The sequence below is a fragment of the Trichoplusia ni genome, chromosome 18 (genome assembly GCF_003590095.1).
Source record: "Trichoplusia ni isolate ovarian cell line Hi5 chromosome 18, tn1, whole genome shotgun sequence".
Lineage (NCBI taxonomy): Eukaryota > Metazoa > Arthropoda > Insecta > Lepidoptera > Noctuidae > Trichoplusia > Trichoplusia ni.
The window spans coordinates 2,310,429-2,337,520 of record NC_039495.1 but is presented as its reverse complement, the minus strand read 5'-3'; the positions used below and the strand labels follow the sequence as shown (position 1 = coordinate 2,337,520).

The 27,092-nt window shown below is 35.4% G+C and overlaps 18 non-coding genes across 18 annotated transcripts; 6 read left to right on the top strand and 12 right to left on the bottom strand.

Annotated features, from left to right (window-relative positions):
* Window positions 1-1,437: 1,437 nt before the first annotated feature.
* LOC113503234 lies at window positions 1,438-1,556 on the bottom strand. The gene has a single exon (XR_003401418.1). It is a non-coding gene; the product is annotated as a 5S ribosomal RNA (ribosomal RNA).
* A 3,126-nt stretch (window positions 1,557-4,682) lies between these two features.
* On the bottom strand, window positions 4,683-4,801 carry LOC113503232. The gene has a single exon (XR_003401417.1). It is a non-coding gene; the product is annotated as a 5S ribosomal RNA (ribosomal RNA).
* Window positions 4,802-5,884: 1,083 nt separating this feature from the next.
* LOC113503231 lies at window positions 5,885-6,003 on the top strand. Its single transcript, XR_003401416.1, has one exon. It is a non-coding gene; the product is annotated as a 5S ribosomal RNA (ribosomal RNA).
* A 904-nt stretch (window positions 6,004-6,907) lies between these two features.
* LOC113503230 lies at window positions 6,908-7,026 on the top strand. The gene has a single exon (XR_003401415.1). It is a non-coding gene; the product is annotated as a 5S ribosomal RNA (ribosomal RNA).
* Window positions 7,027-10,755: 3,729 nt separating this feature from the next.
* On the bottom strand, window positions 10,756-10,874 carry LOC113503246. Its single transcript, XR_003401430.1, has one exon. It is a non-coding gene; the product is annotated as a 5S ribosomal RNA (ribosomal RNA).
* Window positions 10,875-12,132: 1,258 nt separating this feature from the next.
* LOC113503241 lies at window positions 12,133-12,251 on the top strand. Its single transcript, XR_003401425.1, has one exon. It is a non-coding gene; the product is annotated as a 5S ribosomal RNA (ribosomal RNA).
* Window positions 12,252-13,073: 822 nt separating this feature from the next.
* On the top strand, window positions 13,074-13,192 carry LOC113503229. The gene has a single exon (XR_003401414.1). It is a non-coding gene; the product is annotated as a 5S ribosomal RNA (ribosomal RNA).
* A 927-nt stretch (window positions 13,193-14,119) lies between these two features.
* LOC113503243 lies at window positions 14,120-14,238 on the top strand. Its single transcript, XR_003401427.1, has one exon. It is a non-coding gene; the product is annotated as a 5S ribosomal RNA (ribosomal RNA).
* A 1,053-nt stretch (window positions 14,239-15,291) lies between these two features.
* Window positions 15,292-15,410, bottom strand: LOC113503228. Its single transcript, XR_003401413.1, has one exon. It is a non-coding gene; the product is annotated as a 5S ribosomal RNA (ribosomal RNA).
* Window positions 15,411-16,467: 1,057 nt separating this feature from the next.
* Window positions 16,468-16,586, bottom strand: LOC113503226. Its single transcript, XR_003401411.1, has one exon. It is a non-coding gene; the product is annotated as a 5S ribosomal RNA (ribosomal RNA).
* A 666-nt stretch (window positions 16,587-17,252) lies between these two features.
* On the top strand, window positions 17,253-17,371 carry LOC113503242. The gene has a single exon (XR_003401426.1). It is a non-coding gene; the product is annotated as a 5S ribosomal RNA (ribosomal RNA).
* A 793-nt stretch (window positions 17,372-18,164) lies between these two features.
* On the bottom strand, window positions 18,165-18,283 carry LOC113503227. Its single transcript, XR_003401412.1, has one exon. It is a non-coding gene; the product is annotated as a 5S ribosomal RNA (ribosomal RNA).
* A 2,226-nt stretch (window positions 18,284-20,509) lies between these two features.
* Window positions 20,510-20,628, bottom strand: LOC113503255. The gene has a single exon (XR_003401438.1). It is a non-coding gene; the product is annotated as a 5S ribosomal RNA (ribosomal RNA).
* A 1,658-nt stretch (window positions 20,629-22,286) lies between these two features.
* Window positions 22,287-22,405, bottom strand: LOC113503244. Its single transcript, XR_003401428.1, has one exon. It is a non-coding gene; the product is annotated as a 5S ribosomal RNA (ribosomal RNA).
* An 815-nt stretch (window positions 22,406-23,220) lies between these two features.
* LOC113503245 lies at window positions 23,221-23,339 on the bottom strand. The gene has a single exon (XR_003401429.1). It is a non-coding gene; the product is annotated as a 5S ribosomal RNA (ribosomal RNA).
* Window positions 23,340-24,330: 991 nt separating this feature from the next.
* LOC113503238 lies at window positions 24,331-24,449 on the bottom strand. The gene has a single exon (XR_003401422.1). It is a non-coding gene; the product is annotated as a 5S ribosomal RNA (ribosomal RNA).
* A 919-nt stretch (window positions 24,450-25,368) lies between these two features.
* Window positions 25,369-25,487, bottom strand: LOC113503254. The gene has a single exon (XR_003401437.1). It is a non-coding gene; the product is annotated as a 5S ribosomal RNA (ribosomal RNA).
* A 511-nt stretch (window positions 25,488-25,998) lies between these two features.
* On the bottom strand, window positions 25,999-26,117 carry LOC113503248. The gene has a single exon (XR_003401432.1). It is a non-coding gene; the product is annotated as a 5S ribosomal RNA (ribosomal RNA).
* Between the last annotated feature and the right edge of the window lie 975 nt (window positions 26,118-27,092).

The following is a 27,092-nucleotide window of genomic DNA, read 5'->3' as shown; positions in this document are numbered from 1 at the left end:
AGTAACCCTAGGTGGCAAATGGCTTAATACTGAATCACCAAGTTTTCATTCTATACCTTTCACTTTACGGCAAAAAGACACTTGGGCTCTGCAATTTGCAGTTGATGAAATGTCTGTCTAACATTTCATCAACTGCAAATTGCAGTTTGAATGCAGTTGCCTCCACTGCAATAGGACTGCAAACCAAAGGTGCACTCCGATTGCGTTCAATTGCATTAGACTCTTACAAACTAAACCTGAACCGCTGTACAACATTTCCTACCAAATAAATCCTATTTGGACAAGCCAGACGTACTGACGTTATTGATACCGTAATCGTGTGTAATTCACGTGATTCCTGCATTTGACCGAGTGATAATTACCTGATCGAAGATTTAGAGTATAACGTCCATATCAGTCAATGTTCAATCTTAATCTTTAGTTATCATGTAATTTTGCAGACGGTAGGCAGACAGGATCTTATGTAACGCAACTTTTTTGGGACCTTCTCAATAGGGAGAGCCGAGTGGTTGAGGTCACCACGCCAAATCAAAGTGCGCGGCGTGTCGCGGGTTCTTCATGAAAAAAACCTGTGAAGCATGAGTCGGACACACGGTACGGAATTAAACTGAATAAACAAATAGAACTAACGAATATAAATTTACGAGAACACGCACCCTCTAAGATATTGCTTTTTTTAACCTCGATTTTTTGTGATTGTTTTTACAGAAATGTATAGACATTTCTGTAAAAACAATCACAAAAAATAGATGATATATCTATGTATATCATCTGTGAAAACTTTAACTGTCGAACTATCACATTTCATGAACCATCGATGACGCGTCCTGTGCCCAGAAGTGGGACATTAATATTTGGTATGAAACCGCTGGGTCCCGTTGGATGCAGGTGGCAACGAACCGGTCGCGCTGAAGAAATTATGGAGAGGCCTATGTCCAACAGTGGACTGCTATAGGCTGAGATGATGATGATGATGATGATGAAACACTTAATCATTTCCAACAGTACCTATTACGGTTTTTCTTAAAGAAAATCAGAAAAAATATATAACGAAAAAAACAAATGAAGTAAAAACTAGTGTTTATTAAATACACGTTTTAAAAGTTCTCTCATTACATAGCACGTGTTGTGTACGTGCGCGCCTACACGTGGTGATCGAGTTCGATTCATTCATTTTTTTTTTATCAGTATCTGACCTACTAGCTAGGACGTTTATGTATTAAATAGGTTAATGTCATAGAGAAAATAATTTACCTTATTGCGTAAATAAAGCTGACGAATAGAGGATTTGGCTGAGAGCAAAGTCCGAGTCCTAGAATATTACACAGAATCTAATAATGCCGAAAACGACTAAAAAAACTATTTTATGTAGCTGACAGCAAAAAAAAAACAACTTAAACTTAAAAACTATAGTTCCATTAATAATGAACAGCAAAAAGCCAACGACACGCGGTATTCCCAGGCGGTCACCCATCCAAGTACTAACCGCGCCCGATGTTGCTTAACTTCGGTGATCGGACGAGAACCGGTGTATTCAACGTGGTATGGACGTTGGCAATGTTGAAGCTGAAATACAACATAACTTTATCGTTACTAATATCGTATTTTTAATTCTGTTCTTCAGTTCAATTTACTATATTACTTTAAACAGATTTCGGTAATGAAGTCAAATCTTTATATTAATTACTCCTATTAGGTACGTGGAGACAAAATAAATTAGTAAGTATTATTCATATGGAGAAGAACTGACAATTAACTTCATTAGTTACCTTTTTAAAAATAGAATTTATTATAAAATTTCGTGTACATTAATTATTTCTAACCGTTACTGTCCATATACATAAATACACAACTTTCTCACACAAAAACTAAATTGAGCCGTTGAAAAAAAGAATAAAAACAAAAAAACTTGCCAATCAATAAAATTATAAACTTGCCAACTTATTGAGTCTTACCGACTTACATAAATTGTTACACCAAGATGCATCATACATAAATCAAATCAAATCAAAATTCATTTATTCAAATTAGGCTACTAAGTAGCACTTTTTGAAGGTCATTTACATTGGACAGCACCCAGTTTCGCCCACCCTTCACCGCTTCCTAAGTGCTTTTCCTGTGAGAGAAGAAACGGCGCAACAAACTCCCCAGCAGCACGCTGTCATTCCGTTTACAAAAAATATTCTAATTGTACAGAACAATAACAAAAATAAGTGTGCAGGTGCCATGCCAAACAAACAAAAGTTTGACAGCATACATTTTCCTATTCCATTCATTTTAGCTTGCTTGTAGGAGACGGGCTGATAGTCACGTAGCCCAATACAGTAATACCGGTGCAGATACAATAAAAGTGAATTAGTCCATTTAAATGTTATATTGGGGTTGCAATTTTTTCTCGAATTTCTGAACATTTTCGCTCATATCTTTTTTATTAATAGTTCTACGATAAAAGTTGCTGAACCAAAGTTGTAGAGAATATAATTTGCAACAAAAATGTAGAACATTTTTTTTGGATCAGGTTAATAGTTTAAGAGATGTATCGTAAAAAAAAATTCAACTGGCAATATTAAAAAAAAATGGCGGCCGTGGTACAAGGTTGGCAGCCTTACAAACTTGGTATTAGCTTTACACCGACCCCCTCTACACACCAGAAATATAAAATTGCGTCCTCTAAAAACCGCATCATCGTATCAACATTTCAATAAACTTTATGCTAAGACGCATCAAACATACATTTTAATAGTCTTTTCATTTTAGCTTGCTTGTAGGAGACGGGCCTTTAGTCACGTAGCCCATTATGGCAATACCAGTGCAGGTACAAAGTGAATGGACCTTACTTGATGGACACCTTATCTGATTACCTTTAATATTAGTTTATCAATAATTTGTAAGCAGGTTACGTTAGCTGTGATTTGGTTTCGTGGTTGTGTTGTATTCTCCCTTGTGATGTTTATAAAGGCGCTTAGAAACGGTAATTTATAAAACGTTTATAAGACTAGGTAATCTTAACCTTTTTTTTATGGGACTACCCTCTACGCTCCACACATGCCCGTCATTACAAATCCTGTAAGCCAGGATCTATACTGAAAGCAACGAAAACAACTGAAACTTAAGTTCAGTGTGTCCCAGGGGAAACAAAATTAATCAGAAAAATGTTCCACTTCCTAATCCTAGTCCTGCTAATTACTTCTTAGTATGCCGAGGGGAGCTCGTATCTGACTTGCAACGTCTTAAAGACGTCCCTTTTTAGTGGTTGTCACTACATTACCAATACAAAAGCTTGCAGCCATTAATTTGCCAAAATGTCCAGATTTCTCTGCAAAGTCAGAAATTCTTCTGCAAAATATTTTCTAGTTCCCGCTAAATTACTCCGTAGTTCTAAATCTCCTTATTAAGTCCTAAGTTAATAACACAATAACTTACTCTATATAAATATGCATCAGTACAAAGACATCTTTCATGCACGTCATACCTACTATAAATGTTTACAGCAAACAGATTTTATGTCACGCATTGAAGAGACAGAATCTCTTTATGTCCGTAGTAAAGAACCGGAAAGAATCACTTAAGTTAAATTAACCTCTCATGATGCCCCTATGGTGTCTAGATGTTTGACCTTTCGAGATAGATCATAACTTCGTTTGTCCGACTTTGGATTCAAGTAAGCTAAGAATTGTTTAAAAGAGATTGCGACCCCAAAGTTCGTTTTGATTTCTTCTCAGGATAGTCAGATAGGAAATGTCGACTCCTGCATTCTCTAAAAGACATGTAAGTAATGATATATGACCTCCTTGCAGAATAAATGATTAAATTTAATTCTATGGGTGGGTGACTGTAAACCATGGGAGAATGCCCTAACGCGACCACAATGGCATCATGACGAAAATCCGTTCTCAAACAAATATTTGAAGATTATTGCCATATCTACCTATACGGGACTTTGTAAGCAAGGCAATGCAAGCCTCCAAGGATCGAAAAATTCAGACATTAACTACGCCTACTTATATACCAGTCTTTAAAGTTTGTTTTGCGGTAGTTTTAATGTATACTATGGTGTAAGAGTTTCTTATTATCTTCCACAGTACAGTCAAAATATTTCCAACACCAATCAGACTGTGATTTAGACTCAGAATTTCCTTGTTCCCTTGGCCCTTGGATTTTAAAACAAGCATATTACGTAGATGAGATAATAATCAATTAAATAATAATCGTACAACTGTCAAGATAATCACTTTCTCACACCTGTATCTGTGACGTATGACAATATTTATATTTTTATGTAAGTATCTATTATCTACCAGTCGCCGAAGCATGGTCGGCGCGTGATTAAGATAAAATTCCATATTATTTATAAAATTATTGTATTGTTCAATGTTTATAATGTAATTGTCTCTGTCATTCCATTTGTGATTGTTGTGTGAGCGAAAGTGACGGAGTCTGAATGTCTCGGATGATTAGCTATCCTTTATGAAGTGTTTTAATGGATCAGATCCATTTGTATTGTTAGTTAATATGTTTTGTGTTTTTTTTTCCGTAGACCGCTAATTTTTTGTTTTGCTCAATTTAGACCTCTTTTATTTTCTAAAATGACTGAAATTTTGTTCAATTGGTGACAAGAATAAATACGCCACATTATTATCTCCAAGGAAATTTGGCTGGCAAAATAGCAACGTATGGCAAAAAGCCAACGACACGCGGTATTCCCAGGCGGTCACCCATCCAAGTACTAACCGCGCCCGATGTTGCTTAACTTCGGTGATCGGACGAGAACCGGTGTATTCAACGTGGTATGGACGTTGGCAACAGTTACGACAAAATACACCGTAGGAAGCGAAGTTGTTATTAGACAATTTCCAATTTATTATATCAGCAATAGGGATGACGACCATTTTTTTTTGCAGTGTCAGTCTTTTTGTTTTTTATTTAATTATGGATACGTATTTTTAAATTTGTCCCGCAAACATAAATTGACCAAATGACAGTGAATGAAACTTACGCGTGACGTCACGATTGAGTATAAATTTTACTCTATCGTTACGTCACAAGCCCACTCTCCTAAGCTTTAAAGCGGTTAATCTTTGACAATTCTAGTTTTTCTGAAAAAGGAAAAAAATACGTGTCTCATACTTTTCAATTATCTAACTGAGGGACTAATGAGATTTTTTCTTTTTGTACCCAGTCATCATCCCTATTATGAGCTGTTGGATTCCAGGGCCTCAATTCCGATATTCACTATAGCCGATGTATGGATGGAATTGGATTTCATGATTGAAAATTCATTGTATTGATAATGAGTGAGTGTTTCGCCCCGTACTGAATAACAAATCTTGTGTGCTAAGACAATATGAACTGTGTCATTATAATCCAATATCCATTCATTCACCGGCAATTGTAATTGAATGAATTTAATTTGGAATTATCAAGATTAAAAAAGTTTTATAAATGTAACTTTCAATAGAGGTACAGTAAACAGTGAGTAGTCGAAAGAAGACAGGAAAAATCATCTCAAATGTAAATAAAACAATTTGAGGGCACTATTACGCAATAAAGGCAAAATAATACTAAAATATTTTTAAACTAATGAAGGATGTACAAGACATTTTTTAACACATTAGAACAGATTACCTCTGTTCCTGTCTTGATACTGACAATTAAATAAAACTAATGTGGCTAACATTAACAAAGAAAAATTCAAATCAATGAAAATTTCATTGCATTGACAGTGAGTCACCGCTTCTGTAAACAGCGGAATTGGGGCCCAGGTAATTGAGAATCTATTGGAAGCGAAGGTAGCCGTTTGTTTGAAAAAATAAATTGAATTGAACTATAACTGAAAGTACTCCTTGTACTTTAGCTTTTGATTATGTTTTTCGATCAAATCATCGCCAACGTCCATACCACGTTGAATACACCGGTTCTCGTCCGATCACCGAAGTTAAGCAACATCGGGCGCGGTTAGTACTTGGATGGGTGACCGCCTGGGAATACCGCGTGTCGTTGGCTTTTTGCTATATGTTTATTTTGTAATGATTACTTCTTTATTCTTACCATGTGAAGTTCCTCATAAATGTGCATTGACTGTTTTAGTTCATTGATTTGAATTTTTCTTTGTTAAGGTTAGCCACATATTAGTTTTATTTAATTGTCAGTATCGAGACAGGAACAGAGGTAATCTGTTCTAATGTGTTAAAAAAATGTCTTGTACATCCTTAATTTGTTTAAAAAAAAGGTATTATTATTTTGCCTTTATTGCGTAATAGTGCCCTCAAATTGTTTTATTTACATTTGAGATGATTTTTCCTGTCTTCCTTCGACTACTCACTGTTTACTGTACCTCTATTGAAAGTTACATTTATAAAACTTTTTTAAGCTTGATAATTCCAAATAAAATTCATTCAATTACAATTGCCGGTGAATGAATGGATGTTGGCTTTCAATGACACAGTTCATATTGTCTTAAGCACACAAGATTTGTTATTCAGTACGGGGCGAAACACTCACTCATTATCAATACAATGAATTTTCAATCATGAAATCCAATTCCATCCATACATCGGCTATGGTGAATATCGGAATTGAGGCCCTGGAATCCAACAGCTCATAATAGGGATGATGACTGAGTATAAAAAGAAAAAATCTCATTAGTCCCTCAGTTAGATAATTGAAAAGTATGAGACACGTATTTTTCCTTTTTCAGAAAACTAGAATTGACAAAGATTAACTGCTTTAAAGTTTAGGAGAGGGGGCTTGTGACGTAACGATAGAGTAAAATTTATACTCAATCAAGTCATACGTAAGTTTCATTCACTGTAATTTGGTCAATTTATGTTTGCGGGACAAATTTAAAAATACGTATCCATTATTATACAAAACTTCGCTTCCTAAGGTGTATTTTGTCATTACAGTCGCCAACGTCCATACCACGTTGAATACACCGGTTCTCGTCCGATCACCGAAGTTAAGCAACATCGGGCGCGGTTAGTACTTGGATGGGTGACCGCCTGGGAATACCGCGTGTCGTTGGCTTTTTGCCATACGTTGCTATTTTGCCGGCCAAATTTCCTTGGGGAAAAAAACTTTGGAGTAGTTATTTTTGTCTCAAATTGGTTTTCAAAAAACATTCAAGACGCATTCATGATCAAAGACACCCGGCATCAGAACAAGCATTCGTGGATCACACAAATGCTTTTCTATGCAAAATTGAACCCAACACTTCATAAACTTTTGACACTGTAACCACTCAGTTATTACTGCCGACATACATAAAATGTAAATAAGAAATTAATGTATTTCAAGGTCAAATATCACGATTTATATTTAGGTATATTATTGTGGTTAAAATGTCTCGAAATGATAACTCCACACCTAAAAAGATAACCGTTAACCTATTCTAATGGATATAATTCACGTGCACAAAAGTCGTGATTTGCAGAAACATTTAATTACTGAATACTTATAATAAATTGATTACAAATTAAACGGAAAGACTGCTGTTGGTTAGTTTGTTGCGCTGTTCCTTCTCTCGCAGCGTATGCACTTGTCAAGCGGCAAAGAGTGGACGAATCTGAGTGCTGTCAACTGTAATTTTGACATTCAAAAAGTGCTACTTGGAAGCCTGATTTGAATTTTTCTTTTCGTCACTATTATTAATTTAATAAGTTACCATCTCTATTAAAACAGTTATCCGCCCCACACGAAACTCTTTATATTGCGACTTGTAATACGAAGGATTTACAACCCATGCAAAGGGCACAGCTTGGAGATAATATATTATGACGTATTTTCACCAAATAAAACACCACAGTCCTGTCTAGGTTTGCTAGAGCTGCAAAAACGCTTGTCTGTGCCTTTGATAACCGTATAATTTTATAGTTCACGATGAAAGTGAAGAGAAAATAATCTCTGTCACACAGTCCTTTCATACAATTAGCTATCGGTCTAATTTTGTTTGTGTAAATATTATTTAAGAAATAGCAAAAACAATAATTTGACCCCGGAAGACGAAGGGAAAAGTTATTCGATGAGAAATATGTACACAAATAAATCAACAATAATATTACAATTTAATTGCAATAACAACAATATTTCCATAACTCCGGGCAACAGTTGATTACAGAAAATACCACAGGATACTTATCCTTACAGAGCAAAAAACAAGAGCGAAATTCCTATCCACAATAAAGGAAATAACATACCAACGAGATGGGAAAGTAAACTCTATAGCACTTTGTTATAAAGTTTAAATTGGAATGTCAAAGGAACACAACATGAAATGCTCATAGGAATATAAACTGTATACCTTATACATAAGGTTTATATTTTATTGTTTGTAAAAGTGCAACAGCTGATTATGAGTTTGTGATAAAATCAGGGACCGGCCGGATACTCATTGAAAGGGTTTTTGAAGGGGTTTTTTTAAGCGCTTCAAGAAAAAACCCTATGACATATGTTACACCTTCGAACGGATTACTGTAACCCTGTTCCGAACAGGTTACCCTTTACTACCCTGTAACACTGTAACAGGGTAACCCACTCCAACCTAAGACAATGCAATATGCACTCTTTATCATAGACATTAGTTTGAAAATAGTATAACCACGAGCGCACGTGACATCTTACCGCCCAGCGGCGCCATTTTTGAATTTACCGAGCGACTTGTAAACATGGAATAAAAATCATTGTGGATATGAGCTTACAGTTTAATTTTGCTTGTCGCACTTTTCAAACGTTGTGATATATATTTTTCGTGTCTATACTTGTAGACCAGGGTCGATAATTTTATAAACCAAAAAAAAATAGTAGGATGAAACCCATTAGAAAAGGAGGGGAATATTATAAAAATGAAAAGAAAAAAAAATTTACGGGTGATCTGAGGTCGGGAAGGGGGTGGGAGTGATGTTTCAAGAGTAAAAAACGGTTTTTATCGATTTCCGGCAAAACTAAAATTCGTATCGAAAAAAGTCAAATGGCAAAGTTCTAAAAGAAAAAGATCTAAAACTTTTGTGTTTACATTTTTTTCACATAACCTCAAAATTTATGTGAAAAATCTAAAAAACCAAGATTGTGGTTTTTTATTTTTATCTTTTACTAAAATTTATTTTTGTAACGAAATTTGGTGAAAACTTACTTTTTTGTGTCCCAAATACGCTGTAATTTATTTGATTAAAAATATTTATTTTTTCACCTTATTTTGAATTAATATAAAAAAACACTCTAATTTTCAATCGAAAATTCACCCGTCAAATCTTCTCAGAAAATGCAAAAAATGAAAAAAAACTTGTATTCGATTTTTTTTTTAATTATTATAAATAATTTCATCTAAAAAATTTGATCTCATTTTGTGTTCAATAGACCAATAATCGAGGAAGGTTTTAGGCTAGGTATATAAAATTACGCTGCAACTAATAGGAGCGAAGATTTAATGGAAAATGTGGCAAATACGGGGAAAAATATTAATCTTCGAGGGCTTTCGTTCAAAAATTCCTAACTTATATCTTCTAACCACGCGGACGAAGTCGCGGGCAACAGCTAGTTACCTATATGACGTTTCGCGCGTAGGTAGTTTGTCCGAGAGGCGCGAGTCGCTCCGCGACGCGTCGGCGATAGAAGAAAATCAGCTGTAGTCTTAGTAAAGCAATGAGGGGCCGCTAGGGTGCAAGTATGCAGCTCAAGTTTAGTGGGTAATTCAGGGTAACACGAATAAAAGCCTTTCGTGAAGGTAACCACTTCAAAGGGTTAAGTTATTGAAGGGGTTAACCCCTTCACGTGGTTACCATAATGAAGGTGTTAACCATTTCGCTGGGTTTCGAGGATGTAACTCGAACAAAAGGTAACACTGCGATATGAGTTACCCCGTGTACGGGTTACCCTGTCAAACGGCTTAACTCTAAAGTGGGGTTGTCCGGTCCCTGGATAAAATCACGCGGTGCATGGATGTTCGTTCGTCATTTTGTAAACAATATCAGAGGATTGGAATAGGTCGGATTATACGTGAACGGGATTATGACGTCACAAGATTTTAATTCAAAAATGTCTTGTTGGTTTCGACGAAATGTAATAATTTGCGAGAAAACGCTATTTATTATATTAAATAGCTCAGAATATAGAGATTTCATTTAGAATTTAGATGCTAAAATCGATAGGGTTTTCTCAAAAATCTCAGCCAGTCATAGACACTAGGACCCCAATTCTGCTATTTACACTGGCCGATGAATGAATGGAAATTGGATTGATAAACTGACTACACTGACTAAGCCTGAACGGTGCAAGTATGGCAATACCGTGCAATCCCTCATACCACGAGAAAGAGAAACAGACTGGTATCGGCCGGACAGGCGAACAGTCCCAGTAATAGGGTCCCGTTTTACCCTTTGGGTACAGTAAATGCTTCTTTAAAAGTTATCAATATTAGCTTCAATCATAGAAATCTAAATAACACTTGTTATTTAGATTTCTATGGCTTCAATTTTATTTGTCTGAAAACGTCAAATCTTAGAAAATCTCCTTAGCTCTCTAATGAGTTATAAGGTACTCGTACTTAAGCAATTATAATTATAAAATTACATAATTATTTAAAGTTGAGTAATGAACTTGTCACAAAAAAACGTGTCGTCTTTGTTTCATTTACTTTGAGGATTTTTCAATATCACCTTCTCATAAGGTAAAGTCATAAAACATTAAAAAAAAACATGCCAGCAACATTTACAACAATTTTGTAGCTCTAACAATATTAATCAAAGATGTTCAGATGCAAAAAGCCAACGACACGCGGTATTCCCAGGCGGTCACCCATCCAAGTACTAACCGCGCCCGATGTTGCTTAACTTCGGTGATCGGACGAGAACCGGTGTATTCAACGTGGTATGGACGTTGTTTCTCAAGAAATCGAAGTATGTTTTATTATTACTATTGCTGAAGGTCAAAGAACAGAATTAGAAAGAATATCAGAATTAGTCATATTACTGTACTACAACGCAAAAATATTTGCTAGGGCCGGAGACAAGTAAAACCTTTTTGTTGTAGTTCTTAAGTATTTTGTTTATCACAACTGCTTGTATACATAGGTAGCTTAGTAACTTACAGATATATTGAATGTCCTCTTTCACTTGAAGACAAACACAGCACGTTTTATTCAATTGCTTTTTCGCGAGAGAAACACTGCTTCTCTAAAAAGGCTGAATAAGTAATATTGCAGAGCAATTAATTTTGTATTTTTTCTTGCAAATAACTACTAATTTTATAAAATAGTAATTTCATAATCATTTTAAATTGATTTTGTTTTATCAAAACTATTCCTTTTTGGAAAGAGCGAGCGGTTCGCGCTCGACGGGAAAAGAGCGAAGCTTGGGCTTCGATACCAGTTTGTCACGTTTTAAAAATGAAGCCGCAGACAAAAAATATGCATATACAAGGAGCGCGTGAACTCAAAGTAATTTTTCTTGTAATTCTATTCTTTTAATAAAAAAAGTATTATATAATGTACCATCGGAATGTAGGGACAGAACTCAGAAGCGACATAATTTTTATTTTTTGGTAACTTCAAGTATGTGGTTGAAATGTAGAAGCAGGGGGTCCACCCAACCCAGCAAAATTTGAAAGTGGTCCACGAGAAAAAAAAGTTTGGGAACTACTGGTTTAGAACAATTACAATATAGTATTATTTTACCTTTATTGCGTAAAAGTGCCCTCAAATAATTATATTTCCATTTGTGATATTTTTTTCCAGTCTTCTTCCGCCTACTCACTGTATACTGTACCCCTATTGAATGTTACTTTAATAAAACTGTTTTATTTAAATTAAAATTCTGATAACTGCAAAGAAATTTCCTGGGCCCCAATACATACATACATAATTACAATTGCCGATGAATGAATGGAAGTTGAATTAAAATGACACAATTCATATTGTCCTAAGCACACAAGAATGGTAATTCAGTAGGTACCGGGCGGTACATTCACTCTGTCAGAACAATGAATATCGAGTTATGAAATCCAATTTCCATTCATAAATCGGCTATAGTAAATATCGGAATTGAAGCCCTGGAATCCCACAGCCCATAACAGCTGGCATAACTAATTGGAAATTGTCCAATAACAACTTCGCTTGTTTCCATGTTTTTTTTACTTATTATCGCCAACGTCCATACCACGTTGAATACACCGGTTCTCGTTCGATCACCGAAGTTAAGCAACATCGGGCGCGGTTAGTACTTGGATGGGTGACCGCCTGGGAATACCGCGTGTCGTTGGCTTTTTGCTGCCTTTACCTTTTTTTGCTTATTATGTTATGTATATGAAGTTTCTCAAAAAATGTGAAATTACTTTTATAGTAGATCGATTTGTTTTTTACCTTTCTTAAGTTTTGCCAAAGGTTAGGTTAGTTGCATTTTATTTTCAGTTTAATGATATTGAAAAAATAAAGTTTTGTCTTGAACATCCTTCATCATCCTTCATCATCATCAGCCTTTAGTAGTCCACTGCTGGACATAGGCCTCCCCAATGCCATAGCGCCCTGTCTTCGGCTTGCCGCATCCAGCATCCGCCTGCGGTCTTTCGCAACATCCTTAATTTGTTTTAAAAAAAAATCATTTTATTTATATTTTGGCGTTTTTTATTGCGTAATTGTGCCGTAAAACAGTAAATTTACAATCGTAATCATGTCGGTTTTCCTTTACCTACATACTGTATCCCTATTGAATGTTACTTTTATAAAACTTTTTGATTTAAGTTCAAATTCTGATAGCTCCAAATGAAATTTCTGGGCCCAAATTCCGCTATTTGAAATGAATGAGTGAAAATTGGATTGCAATGACACTATTCATATTGTCCTAAGCATTTTGCCATCATAATAATTGGAAATTCATTACGGGGCGAAACACTCACTGTCAATACAATGGATTTTCAATTATGAAATGCTTAGGTGAATACGAATATTGTAATTTTAATCCAATTTCCATTCATTTATCGGGAATATTAAATAGCGGAAATTGCCGGATTTGGCCCAGCTGATAAAACGGATAGAAATTGTCTAATAATCTACTTCGCTTGTTTTTGTGTATTTCGGTTTCGCCATCGCCAACGTCCATACCACGTTGAATACACCGGTTCTCGTCCGATCACCGAAGTTAAGCAACATCGGGCGCGGTTAGTACTTGGATGGGTGACCGCCTGGGAATACCGCGTGTCGTTGGCTCTTTTGCTGCTTATGTTGGCAATTTTGTAAATTTTTAAATTCATGTTTGTTTAAACAATTAAGCTAAGCGCCTAATATTCGTTTAGTATTTGGTATATTCGGCATTTTATCCACTGTTTGTTGGTTCGGCCGAATTATTCGGTTTTAGTGCCAAATATATTCTGTTAGGTACTTCTATTTTCATGGTTTCATGACATGGAATAGACAAGAACTGGAACTGACGGACTCGTTTGTTTTGGAAGATTATGTTTTTTTGTAAGTAAAAAAAAAACTTGCGAAGTACATGCTAGTATAGTCGATAAAATCAATTATACGTGAAATCAACATGTATTTTAACACATATTTATTTATTGACCTGTAGTATAATTAATTAACATCAATTAAAAACTTAAATCAACATTAAGAAACTTGTGGGTATTATGTTAATTTTATAAGTTTAAAAATTGTAAACTTTAAAATGTGCAGTGATATGCAAACCGAATAATTCGGCGGAATATCCGGTTCGGTAAAGATTGAACCGAACAATATTCGGTATTCGGTTATTTAATGAAACCACTATTCGGCGTATCTTAGTATCAGTATTTTAAGATTGTCTTTTATTTGTAAATTAGTGAGCCCTTTTTTCGAAATTAAATAAACACTAATCCAGTCTCTAACATCAATATCAGATTTAGCGGTTGTTCTCATCCTGAAGATGCACGTTTCCACGGTCGAGTTCAATACTTGTTGGTGATAAACCATCTGTGAATGTATTTATGGACAAAGTCTATGTTTGCGCATGGCTTATAAAGAACAGCGTTGAAACAATATATTTACCCAAAATGTGGTATAACTATTTACATGAATGGTCGTCGCGAAATGAGACCTTGAATTTCAATGATAGCAGTAGCTACTTCGCTTGTTTCACTGTATTTCGGTAGTGTTATCGCCAACGTCCATACCACGTTGAATACACCGGTTCTCGTCCGATCACCGAAGTTAAGTAACATCGGGCGCGGTTAGTACTTGGATGGGTGACCGCCTGGGAATACCGCGTGTCGTTGGCTTTTTGCATCCATGAATGAATACCAATCACTTGTTTTATTTTTAGACGGACACAAAAATTGTTAAATGAAACAATTAGAATTATGGTTTATTTAATTATCTTACGTAAAAGGGGATTATCGAGAAAATTCAAACATCGATAAAATTTTGTTCGTGTGACACAATTTTTTTATCAACGAAAGGAAATTTTCGAGAAAATTGTTTCAGGCAGCAACGACATTGCGACTAATAAAGGTTATCAGTAAAATATGACATATACTTGTAATATCACACAATCTTTTGATTTAGTAATTATTTTTGGATAGATATTACGTTTCAGTTGCTAGGCTAATATTTTGGCTATGAAAGTTACAGATCGTTACGTCTAGACTAAGAAAATATTCTACTAATGTTATTCTATAAAGTGACGAAAATTTGTAAGTATTGATGGATATTTGTTACTTCAGGCAAAAATGATTGAGCACATTTGGACGAAATTTGGTAAACACACATCTAACTTAAGAATATACAATACTCGATTAATTACTATAATCGCTTAACATCAATTTCTGAAATGCTTGATGATAGAACCCTAAACATGACTCTTCCATTAGTATTCGGAGTAAGCTAAGTCCAATTTTGCCAGGGTGGAGAGGCGTAACCAACAAGTTTCGATTTAAAATCCTAACACGTTTGCAAACAAAATATAAAGCAACTAGCTGTTGCCCGCGACTACGTCCGCGTGGTTAGAAGATATAAGTTATAATTTATACCTGCCTTCTATCTACCTTGTAGGATTCAGTCAGCGTTTGCAATGTAAGCGCAAAAAATGTGTTTTTTTACGACCTCACATTAGAAACCTCAAAAATTGTAGCCTATGTGTTATTCTGATGTATAAGCTATATTGTGGTAAAGTTTCATTCAAATCCATTCAGTAGTTTTTACGTGAAAGAGTAACAAACATCCATACATCCATACTTACAAACTTTCGCCTTTATAATAGTAGTAGGATTATAAAAAAAGAAATACCTACCACAATTAAAGAAGCAGGTCGTCCGTTTTTAATCGCAGCAAAAAGCCAACGACACGCGGTATTCCCAGGCGGTCACCCATCCAAGTACTAACCGCGCCCGATGTTGCTTAACTTCGGTGATCGGACGAGAACCGGTGTATTCAACGTGGTATGGACGTTGGCGATAACGATATCGAAATGCAGTGAAACAAGCTAAGTAGCTACTGCTATCATTGTAATTCAAGGTCTCATTTCGCGACGACTATTCATGTAAATAAATAGTTATACCACATTTTAGGTAAATATATTGTTTCAACGCTGTTCTTTATAAGCCATGCGCAAACATAGACTTTGTCCATAAATACATTCACAGATGGTTTATCACCAAAAAGTATTGAACTCGACCGTGGAAACGTCCATCTTCAGGATGAGAACAACTGCTAAATCTGATATTGATGTTAGAGACTGGATTAGTGTTTATTTAATTTCGAAAAAAGGGCTCACTAATTTACAAATAAAAGACAATCTTAAAATACTGATACTAAGATACGCCGAACAGTGGTTTCATTAAATGACCGAATACCGAATATTGTTCGGTTCAATCTTTACTGAACCGGATATTCAGCCGAATTATTCGGTTTACCATTTCACTGCACATTTTATAAGTTTAAATTTTTAAACTTATAAAATTAACATAATACCCACAAGTTTCTTAATGTTGATTTAAGTTTTTAATTGATGTTAATTAATTATACTACAGGTCAATAAATAAATATGTGTTAAAATACATTTTGATTTCACGTTTAATTGATTTTATCGACTATACTAGCATGTACTTCGCAAGTTTTTTTTTACTTACAAAAAAACATAATCTTCCAAAACAAACGTGCCCGTCAGTTCCAGTTCTTGTCTATTCCATGTTATGTAACCATGAAAATAGAAGTACCTAAACCGAAAATATTTGGCACTAAAACCGAATAATTCGGCCGAACCAACAACCAGTGGAAAAAATGCCGAATATACCGAATACCAAACGAATATTAGGCGCATCTCTAATATTAACTAAAAAAAAATTTGGGTGTGAATTTTTATTTTTCAGTTTAAACCACTACCCTACTTAAATCGTTTTGAATTTGCCCGAGGCATGCTTATCCGCTAACTAAGCAACAAGACGAGCAGCGCTTAGCTTAAATGTTTTAACACACATGAATTTAAAAATTGCCAAAATAAGCAGCCAAAAAGCCAACGACACGTGGTATTCCCAGGCGGTCACCCATCCAAGTACTAACCGCGCCCGATGTTGCTTAACTTCGGTGATCGGACGAGAACCGGTGTATTCAACGTGGTATGGACGTTGGCAATAATGAGTTGGAAATACATCGACAAGAGCGAAGTATGTTTTATTATTGCTGTAGCTGAAGGCCATATTACTGTACTAAAACGCAAAAAAAAAACATTATTTTTCAACACTAATTAAAACGAGAAATACGTCAACAGGGCCCAAGTTCAGCTATTTACAATGGTCCATGAATGATAGGCAATTGGATAAGATTTGAAACCGCTCGTATACTGGCAGTAAGTTTCCCGTCCCGCACTGCATTGTAAATAGCGGAATTGGAACCCTGGTCATTAGTTAGTAAGTACAAACAGACCATAGATAGATATAGACCTTCTGTTCTTCCGGGGGTCTATCTTCAGATATTATTGTTGAAGTAACTCAGCTGGGCCCCAATTCTGATATGTACAACACCAGATTAATTAATGGAGATTGGATTAAATTGGCACTATTCGTGGTATTCTAATCATTTTTCCTGCACAATAATTAGAAATTCTAAACGGGGCGGAACACTCGCGGGATTACAATGGATTTCCAATTTATTATTGTTGTCAAAATGTTTAAGAGAATAAAGTTTCAAGTTTAATCCAATTGCCATTAATTCATCACACATTGTAAATAGCAGAATCAGGGCCCTGAAGTTATGTCTTTGTACTTCGTTTGAGTGGATGTATTTTGATCACGTTATCGCCAACGTCCACACCACGTTGAATACACCGGTTCTCGTCCGATCACCGAAGTTAAGCAACATCGGGCGCGGTTAGTACTTGGATGGGTGACCGCCTGGGAATACCGCGTGTCGTTGGCTTTTTGCTAAATATTTCTTTTGTAATTATTACTTCTTATTACGTTGTATGTGAAGTTTCTCATAAGTGCATTGACTTTTAGTTTATTGATATATTTTTACCACATATTAGTTTTATTTAATTGTCAGTATCGAAACAGGAAGAGTAGTTATATGTTCTAAGATGTAAAAAAATACCTAAACCGAAAATATTTGGCACTAAAACCGAATAATTCGGCCGAACCCACAACCAGTGGAAAAATACCGAATACCAAACGAATATTAGGCGCATCTCTAATATTAGCTAAAAAAAAATCCAATGAGTTTTCGTTTTGGGTGTCCTGTTCCTGTTATCATTGAAGTTCAAGATCACATTTCACGGCGATCATAAATATAAATACCACATAATTACAGTGCATAATATAACATATTCTTTCAATACTGTACGTTGCCAGTCATGCGCAAACGTAGAATTTGACGGTAAATAAATTCAAAAACGGTTTAAATTTTGCAGGTATTCAATCATCAAGAAGTAAGGATTGAACACGATCGTGAAATGGTGCATTTTCCAGTAGAGAAAAACCACTACAAAATGACACTGCTTATTAAATCCAAATTTAAAAGACAATCTTGAAAAGGAAATTTACTAAAGAAAACATTTAAATAAGTACGTTATTATTTCGTTACCGGGCAAATCCAGTAACTAAAGAAAAAGTACGAGCAACGGTTGGTCGAACTGTCTTAGCAAACATAAAGAAAAGATGTCATAAGAAAACCCCTTTGGAGCTTGTAAAAGTAAAAACAAGCACAAGCAAAAAGCCAACGACACGCGGTATTCCCAGGCGGTCACCCATCCAAGTACTAACCGCGCCCGATGTTGCTTAACTTCGGTGATCGGACGAGAACCGGTGTATTCAACGTGGTATGGACGTTGGCGACATGTAAAGTGAAATACATCGCCAGAAGCGAATTGTTTTTTTTTATTACTAAAATTACTTACGGCCATAATAATATTACTTACCTACTGTTTTCGAACTCAAATTTATTGGCTAACACTTCTTTAAACGAACCCGTCAGCGGGTCATCAATTCCGCTATTTACAATGGCCGATGAATGAATGGCAATTGGATTAAAAATTACACTACTCGTATTCTCCTAAACATTTCATAATTGGAAATTCATTGTATTGACAGTGAGTGAGTGTTCCGCCCCGTACTGAATTTCCAATTATTATGATCGCAAAATTCTTAGGAGAATATGAATTGTGTCATTACAATTTAATTTCCATTCATTCATTATAAATAACGGAATTGGGCACTAAAACTTCATTTGGAGTTATCAAAATTTAAACTTAAATCAAAAAGTTCTGTAAAATTAACATTCAATGAGGATACAGTGAGTTGCGAAGGAATACTGGTTGATATCTGTACCTCTACCATGAGTTTTGAGCGACCGGGCTCGCTAGCGTCTGCGTAAAAAATATCTATGACAAAATGTACAGCGCCCCTAGCGGTCACTTGACAAACTAAAATCGGTAGTATGAGTTGACAAATAAAACCTATCGAAACATTCAAAACGTCTTCGACAGCGAGTAGCGAGCGCGTAACGTTTTGCGGTGGTTTCTCTAAGAAAACGGTACCATGAGTCACAAATTTGACAGATGGTATCGACAAATACCATTACGATTGTAGTTAAGTAACTCACTTGCTAAACAAGGTGTGAAACGGTATTCGGTTTATAGTAATTGTTTAGTTTTGAGTATTTCTTGTGAGAATCATGTCGGCAAGAGAGTATTTAAAATCAAGTAGCACTAGTTAAAAGTCAATTTACATTGAATACACGCTGTCACTTTTTTACAATGAAACATACACACATAAATTCATTATTAAGGAAACGCTGGAAATAAGTCAGCGTTCACAGAGGGCCCCACCCCAACCAATAGTTCATTAAGTAATATTACATTATATTAAAATATACTGAATATTTTATGCTCTATGAAGTTTAAAATTATTAGGACTATTCAAACACTAGCTGTAGCCCAGGACTCCGTCCACGTGGACTTCAGTTTATAGCGTTCGGTGGTCCCCGTTTCCATCAGGCTTTCTGTCAAATTCAATACAATCGGTTCAGTAGGATTGGCGTGAAAGCGAGACAGACAGACAGAGAAATTTTCGCATTTATAATATTAGTTTCAATAGATGCACAGTTTATCTGTATATGAAACAATTCAACAAAACGATCGCGATCAATCGCAAGCCATAGGTACTCCCCAAAGTTGCGCCACATAACCATTCCTAGGTACCCACGACACCGCTTTCAATTTAATAATGAAAAATTACTAAAACCCAAAAGAGCAAGAAGAAAAGTGTCCATCTATTTGTGATATCAAAAGAGTTCGTATATCTACATCAACCGCATAATTAAAAAAAAAAACACTTTGCGAAACTTCGACGGCAAAGATGGCGACTTGAGCGGTTTGTTTTTTGCCATCGCAATTTAACGAAATTCTCCATAATCCAAAATCTGCGGATATATGTTGTCGACTCAAAATCAATATTTTTTTATGTGTTGTTATTCATACAAGGTTTCGATCGAGTTTACCGTAGTCCTGCATGAAATAATTAATGTAGATTTGAAGCTTTTTCGGGAATATATATCTTACTCTGTCTTTTAAGCAACGTTAGAAAGAAACAACTACATTAGGCGTGAAGTTAGGCACGGTCGACAACATGACAAGTATGACAACACGAATACTACAATAACAATCGAGCTCTCGATAGCGAGCGCGTCAAGGTTTTTTAAACTCATGGTATGAGTCCGATTGAAAACTATTCGAACCGCGTTTATACGCTATCGACTGTAGTAACGTCATTGACGTTTTCGATGGCAACTCATGGTAGAGGTACAGAACGCATGTAAATAAAACTGTTTTACAGCACAACTAGCCAATTATGACCAAAATTATAATAAAATGACAAATAAAAAAAGATTTATTCATGAAAATAGGTTCTTTTTTCAATATCAGTACACCGAAAATAAAATAGTAGCCTGTGGCTAAACTTAAGAAAAAAACAAATAAATCAATCAAATAAAGAAGGAATTCCATATTTAAGAGAAACTTGACATACATAATAAGAAAAAAAGTGGTAACAGGTAGCAAAAAGCCAACGACACGCGGTATTCCCAGGCGGTCACCCATCCAAGTACTAACCGCGCCCGATGTTGCTTAACTTCGGTGATCGGACGAGAACCGGTGTATTCAACGTGGTATGGACGTTGGCGATAGCAGTATCGAAATACATTGAAAGAAACGAAGTTGTAAGTAGAAAATTTCCAATCTATTACATCAGCTGTTGGATTCCAAGGCCTCAATTCCAATATTTACTATGGCCGATATATGAATGGAAATTGGATTCATAGTTTGAAATTCATGTAGTGTTTCACCCCGTACTGAATTTCCAATCATTGTGTGCTTAAGACAATATGAATTGTGTCATTTAATCCAACTTCCATTCATTCATCGGCAATTGTAATGAGAGGAATTGGGGCCCAGGTATTTTATATGGTGTTATCATAATTTTAACTTATATAGAAAAGTTTTATAAATGTAAAGTACAATATACGTTGAGTAGGCGAAGGAAGACCGGAAGGAAAACAAATGTATATTAAACTAGCTGTTGCCCGCGACTTCGTCCCCGTGGGTAGAAGAATTAAGTTACGATTTATACCTGCCCTATTTTTTTCACATTTTCCATTGTATCTTCGCTCCTATTAGTCGCAGGGTGATGGTTTATAGCCTAAAGCCTTCCTCGATGAATGGTCTATTCAACACAAAAAGAATTTTTGAATTTGGACCAGTAGTTCCTGAGATTAGCGCGTTCAAACAAACAAACAAACTCTTCAACTTTATATATTAGTAAGTATAGAGTATAGATTATTTGAGGGAACTATTTAACAATGAAGACAAAATAATTTAAATAATACTAAGATACACTTTTTAAGAAAAAAATAAGGATATACAAAACAGTTTTTTTTACATCTTAGAATATATTACTTGTAGAGATGCGCCGAATAACTATTCGGTATTCGGTATTCGGCGTATTCGGCATTTTTTTCACTATTCGTATTCGGCCGAATTATTCGGTTTGGGCCGAATATATTCGGTTCTTTTTTTCTCCGCCACATTACCCGATGTAGAACTAAAAGATATAACTTATTTTGTTATAAGTCTACGAAATACTATGAAAAAATGGTTGAATTACCTAACCAAAAATCAACATGTTTATTTCTTAAACAACAACATTTTACTTACAACTTTCTAGTCAATATTTGTTTTAATTTTAAAAACGCTTTAATCAGTCTTCAATCATAAATTATACTTTTAGACCTCCACACAAAATATTTCAACCATAGATCAAGATAATAAATAATCCCTACTAATATTATAAATGCGAAAGTAACTCTGTCTGTCTGTTACGCTTTCACGTCTAAACCACTCAACAGATTGTAATGAAATTTGGTACAGAAATAGAGTTGACCTTGAGAAAGAATAAAGAATAGTTTTTATCCCGGACTTTTGAAGAGTTCTCTTGGAAACGCGATATAACCGACCTCGACGCGGGCGAAAAGCTAGTAATATTTATTTCTGAAACTAAACAGTTAAAACTTAAAAAATAACAGTTTTTAAATGTTTAAGCTAGTAAGGACATGTTGAAACCTGTTTACGCGGCGAGGCAATAAAATTTTTAACCGAATAGTTCGGCCGAATATTCGGTTGGGTAAACTTTAAACCGAATAGTATTCGGCATTCGGTTATTCGGTGAAACCACTATTCGGCGCATCTCTAATTACTTGTCTTCCTCTCGATACTGACTAATTTTGACATACAACTTAATAAGAATTAAGAAGTAATAATGTTAAAAAATCAAGATTAGCAAAAAGCCAACGACACGCGGTATTCCCAGGCGGTCACCCATCCAAGTACTAACCGCGCCCGATGTTGCTTAACTTCGGTGATCGGACGAGAACTGGTGTATTCAACGTGGTATGGACGTTGGCGATGGCGAAATCGAAATACACAAAAACAAGCGAAGTAGATTATTAGACAATTTCTATCCGTTTTATCAGCTGAGCCAAATCCGGCAATTTCCGCTATTTAAAATTCCCGATAAATGAATGGAAATTGGATTTAAATTACAATATTCGTATTCACCTAAGCATTTCATAATTGAAAATCTATTGTATTGACGGTGAGTGTTTCGCCCCGTAATGAATTTCCAATTATTATGATAGCAAAATGCATAGGACAATATGAATAGTGTCATTGCAATCCAATTTTCACTCATTCATTTCAAATAGCGGAATCGGGGCCCAGGAATTTCATTTGGAGCTATCTGAATTTGAACTTAAATCAAAAAGTTTTATAAAAGTAACATTCAATAGGGATACAGTATGTAGGTAAAGGAAAACCGACATGATTACGATTGTAAATAAACTGTTTTACGGCACAATTACGCAATAAAAAACGCCAAAATAGAAATAAAATGTCAATTTTTTAAAACAAATTAAGGATGTTGCGAAAGACCGCAGGCGGAAGCTGGATGCGGCAAGCCGAAGACAGGGCGCTATGGCATTGGGGAGGCCTATGTCCAGCAGTGGACTACTAAAGGCTGATGATGATGATGATGATGAAGGATGTTCAAGACAAAACTTTATTTTTTCAATATCATTAAACTGAAAATAAAATGCAACTAACCTAACCTTTGGCAAAACTTAAGAAAGGTAAAAAACAAATCGATCTACTATAAAAGTAATTTCACATTTTTTGAGAAACTTCATATAATAATAAGCAAAAAAAGGTAAAGGCAGCAAAAAGCCAACGACACGCGGTATTCCCAGGCGGTCACCCATCCAAGTACTAACCGCGCCTGATGTTGCTTAACTTCGGTGATCGGACGAGAACCGGTGTATTCAACGTGGTATGGACGTTGGCGATAACGTCAACGAAATACATCGCAACAAGCGAATTACTTTAATTACTTTAGCTGAAGGTCACAACTATTTACTGTTCGTTAACTCTATTTTCTTACACTTATTTTTAAACGACAAATACAACAACAGGCCCCAATTCCTGAATGACTGGCAATTGGGTTAAATTTGAAATTATTCTTAACCTGTTAAGCATTATGCCAATATAATAATTGAAAATTCATTGTATTGACTATGAGTGTACCGTCCCACACTAAATTTTTAATTACTGTGTAAGTAAAATGCTTAAAAGAATACGAAAAGTGTCGTTTTGAGTCAATTTTCATTAATTCATCGGCTATTGTAACAGCAGAAATGGGGCCCAGCTATAGTGTGTAAATATTCTCTAAAAATAATTTTAAATTAAACCATAGTTCATAATGATTCCGGATATTTCATCAACAAACAGGAATCCATACTTGACGCGGTATAGGTAAAGGGGGAGGGGTGATACCTGTGACGTTCAAAAATGCCTTTTGAATTATTATAGATCTCGATAGTAGAGTTACGACGAATTGTGATTTTGGCGAATACCGAATATTCGGCAACGCTGTCTGCCGAAGCACCGGATATTAGTCTCAAAATATTAGGAGCGCGTAGATGAGGAAAAATAGCCGCAATCTGTCTGCCTCATGCGCTTTGGCGTCGACAGGCTTTTTCTTTTATAACTTTTAATAATATTTAAAGATGAAAGAAATTTCTTTTAACCCACTGTGCCTTTGTACATACTTAATTGTCATAATGTTCTGTCTTACCGAGGAGAAGTTGTGTGTACGTAAATTCGTAAATTATAATACTGATAACTGGCAACTTAGGTACCTACTCATGAAATACCTAAAATACAAACAATCTTAAGCAATACGTCGTAAAAAAAGGCTTATTGACCAAAATAAAAACGTTATTCAAATAGCAAAAACGCGTCATTTAGAAATCAGTTAGAAATATAAAAAGCAAAAGGCCAACGACACGCGGTATTCCCAGGCGGTCACCCATCCAAGTACTAACCGCGCCCGATGTTGCTTAACTTCGGTGATCGGACGAGAACCGGTGTATTCAACGTGGTATGGACGTTGGCGACTTGTGAGTCGAAATACATCGACACAAGCGAATTGTTTTTTTATTATTATATTACTTATGGTCATATTACTTACTATTTATTGACTTCTTCAAACGACGAACACGTCTGCGGGTCTTCAAACCCGCAATTTACAATGGCCGATGAATGAAGAGCAATTAGAATTAATTTGACACTATTCGTATTTTAATAAGCATTTTTCTAACACAATCACCAGAAATTTATTATATTGACCGTGAATGTTCCGCCCCATACTGAATTTCCAATTATTTTTTTGGAAAATGGTAACAATAATAGTGTCATTTTAATCCAATTTCTATTCATTCATCGACCAATTTCAAAAGCATAATTGGAGCCCAGGGCGGAATTGTAGACATAGACTATACTAGATCTTCGAAACATTCCCGCCCCTTTAAAACATGCTCATAACACAGTTATGTGTTATATGAACACATACACGTTTGTGCTTGGGCCCACAGAACCCCCGACTTCAACAAAAAAACGACCAAAATTTGCCGCCTGTAGGCAATCATATGAATAACGCGATATTCTATGTTGTTTCAAATGAATTTACCGTGATACCAAGGCCCATTTAAAATCATAATATTACTTTGTACATTGACCCCTTAACAGTCATAAATCATAGGTATTAAATTAAGTACATATTAACATGACACAGCAATCAAATATTTTTAGGTACATTAAAAATTACACAGATCGCTATACAAAGTCCAAGTAAAGCCTGATTTTAAATACCGAGAATTTTTACTAGCTAATTATTCTGGATATTAAGAAAGAATATATACATAGTTCAAATAAACAGGAAAACAACGCGTAATGGGGAATATAAATTAATAATTAAGGCCTACATAAAAATCATGTGATAAAATTATAAGCAAATTTCCACTAAAAAGCAAAAAGCCAACGACACGCGGTATTCCCAGGCGGTCACCCATCCAAGTACTAACCGCGCCCGATGTTGCTTAACTTCGGTGATCGGACGAGAACCGGTGTATTCAACGTGGTATGGACGTTGGCGATGGTGAAATCGAAATACACAAAAACAAGCCAGAATTTGAACTTAAATCAAAAAGTTTTATAAAAGTAACATTCAATAGGGATACAGTATGTAGGTAAAGAAAAACCGACATGATTACGATTGTAAATAAACTGTTTTACGGCACAATTACGCAATAAAAAACGCCAAAATAGAAATAAAATGTCAATTTTTTAAAACAAATTAAGGATGTTGCGAAAGACCGCAGGCGGATGCTGGATGCGGCAAGCCGAAGACAGGGCGCTATGGCATTGGGGAGGCCTATGTCCAGCAGTGGACTACTAAAGGCTGATGATGATGATGATGATGAAGGATGTTCAAGACAAAACTTTATTTTTTCAATATCATTAAACTGAAAATAAAATGCAACTAACCTAACCTTTGGCAAAACTTAAGAAAGGTAAAAACAAATCGATCTACTATAAAAGTAATTTCACATTTTTTGAGAAACTTCATATACATAATAAGCAAAAAAATTACAGTGCAGCAAAAAGCCAACGACACGCGGTATTCCCAGGCGGTCACCCATCCAAGTACTAACCGCGCCCGATGTTGCTTAACTTCGGTGATCGGACGAGAACCGGTGTATTCAACGTGGTATGGACGTTGGCGATAGGAGAAGTAAAATACATGATGATATGATTCTTTTAGCTGCAAAAACTTACAAAAATTAACAATAGATGGCGTCGTGCAGAGTAAACACACTTTTAATGCTACATGTGAATAATCCTAGATGTCACTAGTAGCTGCGAATACAACTGATTCATTTTCTAGACCTTATCTACTCTACTGCTACTCTGCTACATTACCTCAACTACACTATTTCCGTTTCTACACAAATATGTTAAAAAAATATATAATTTTCGACGACTTATGATGACTGAACACTAAAAACCTTTAAAAAGAAAAACATTATTTGCTTTTTTTTACTTTTTATTGCGATTAATTGACATTACCACCATAGTCTTAAAACTACACCTTACTTTTTACTATGAGTAAAATAATACACAAGATTTGTATTGATTATTGATGGTCAAAATCTATTCCAACTGAATTTGCTACTCTAAGGACTCATAACACATTTGATAAAAGATAATCCACACCGGACCGAACAATAGTTATGTCGAAAATGCCGTACTCTTTATTTGGTAACATAATTTTTATGGGTAATAGGTGTCTGTATAAATATATTAAGTGAAAATCGAAATTGAAAGGTTTTATTATGTTTAGGATACTGGATAGGATAGGATAGTGTTAAACGTAATGTCTGATAACATAAGTCTTGTTTTATAGGAAAGTAGACCTGTAACTACCTTGATATAAAATACCCACTCTGTAGTTACAGTTACTTTGATGTCCCACAGCTAGCCTTCTCCCATATACGGAAAGTTTGAGAATTGATCACCTCGCCAACGACCGAGCTAGTCGGTCGTTGGCGATTTTAAAGTATTTGGAAATTCTATATTTTACTTGCCCGGTTGTCAATATGGTGTCTTAGAATAAAAACGATGTAATCTATATCTGTAGTAATCTATATCTATTCTATACTAATATATAAAGCTGAAGAGTTTGTTTGTTTGTTTGTT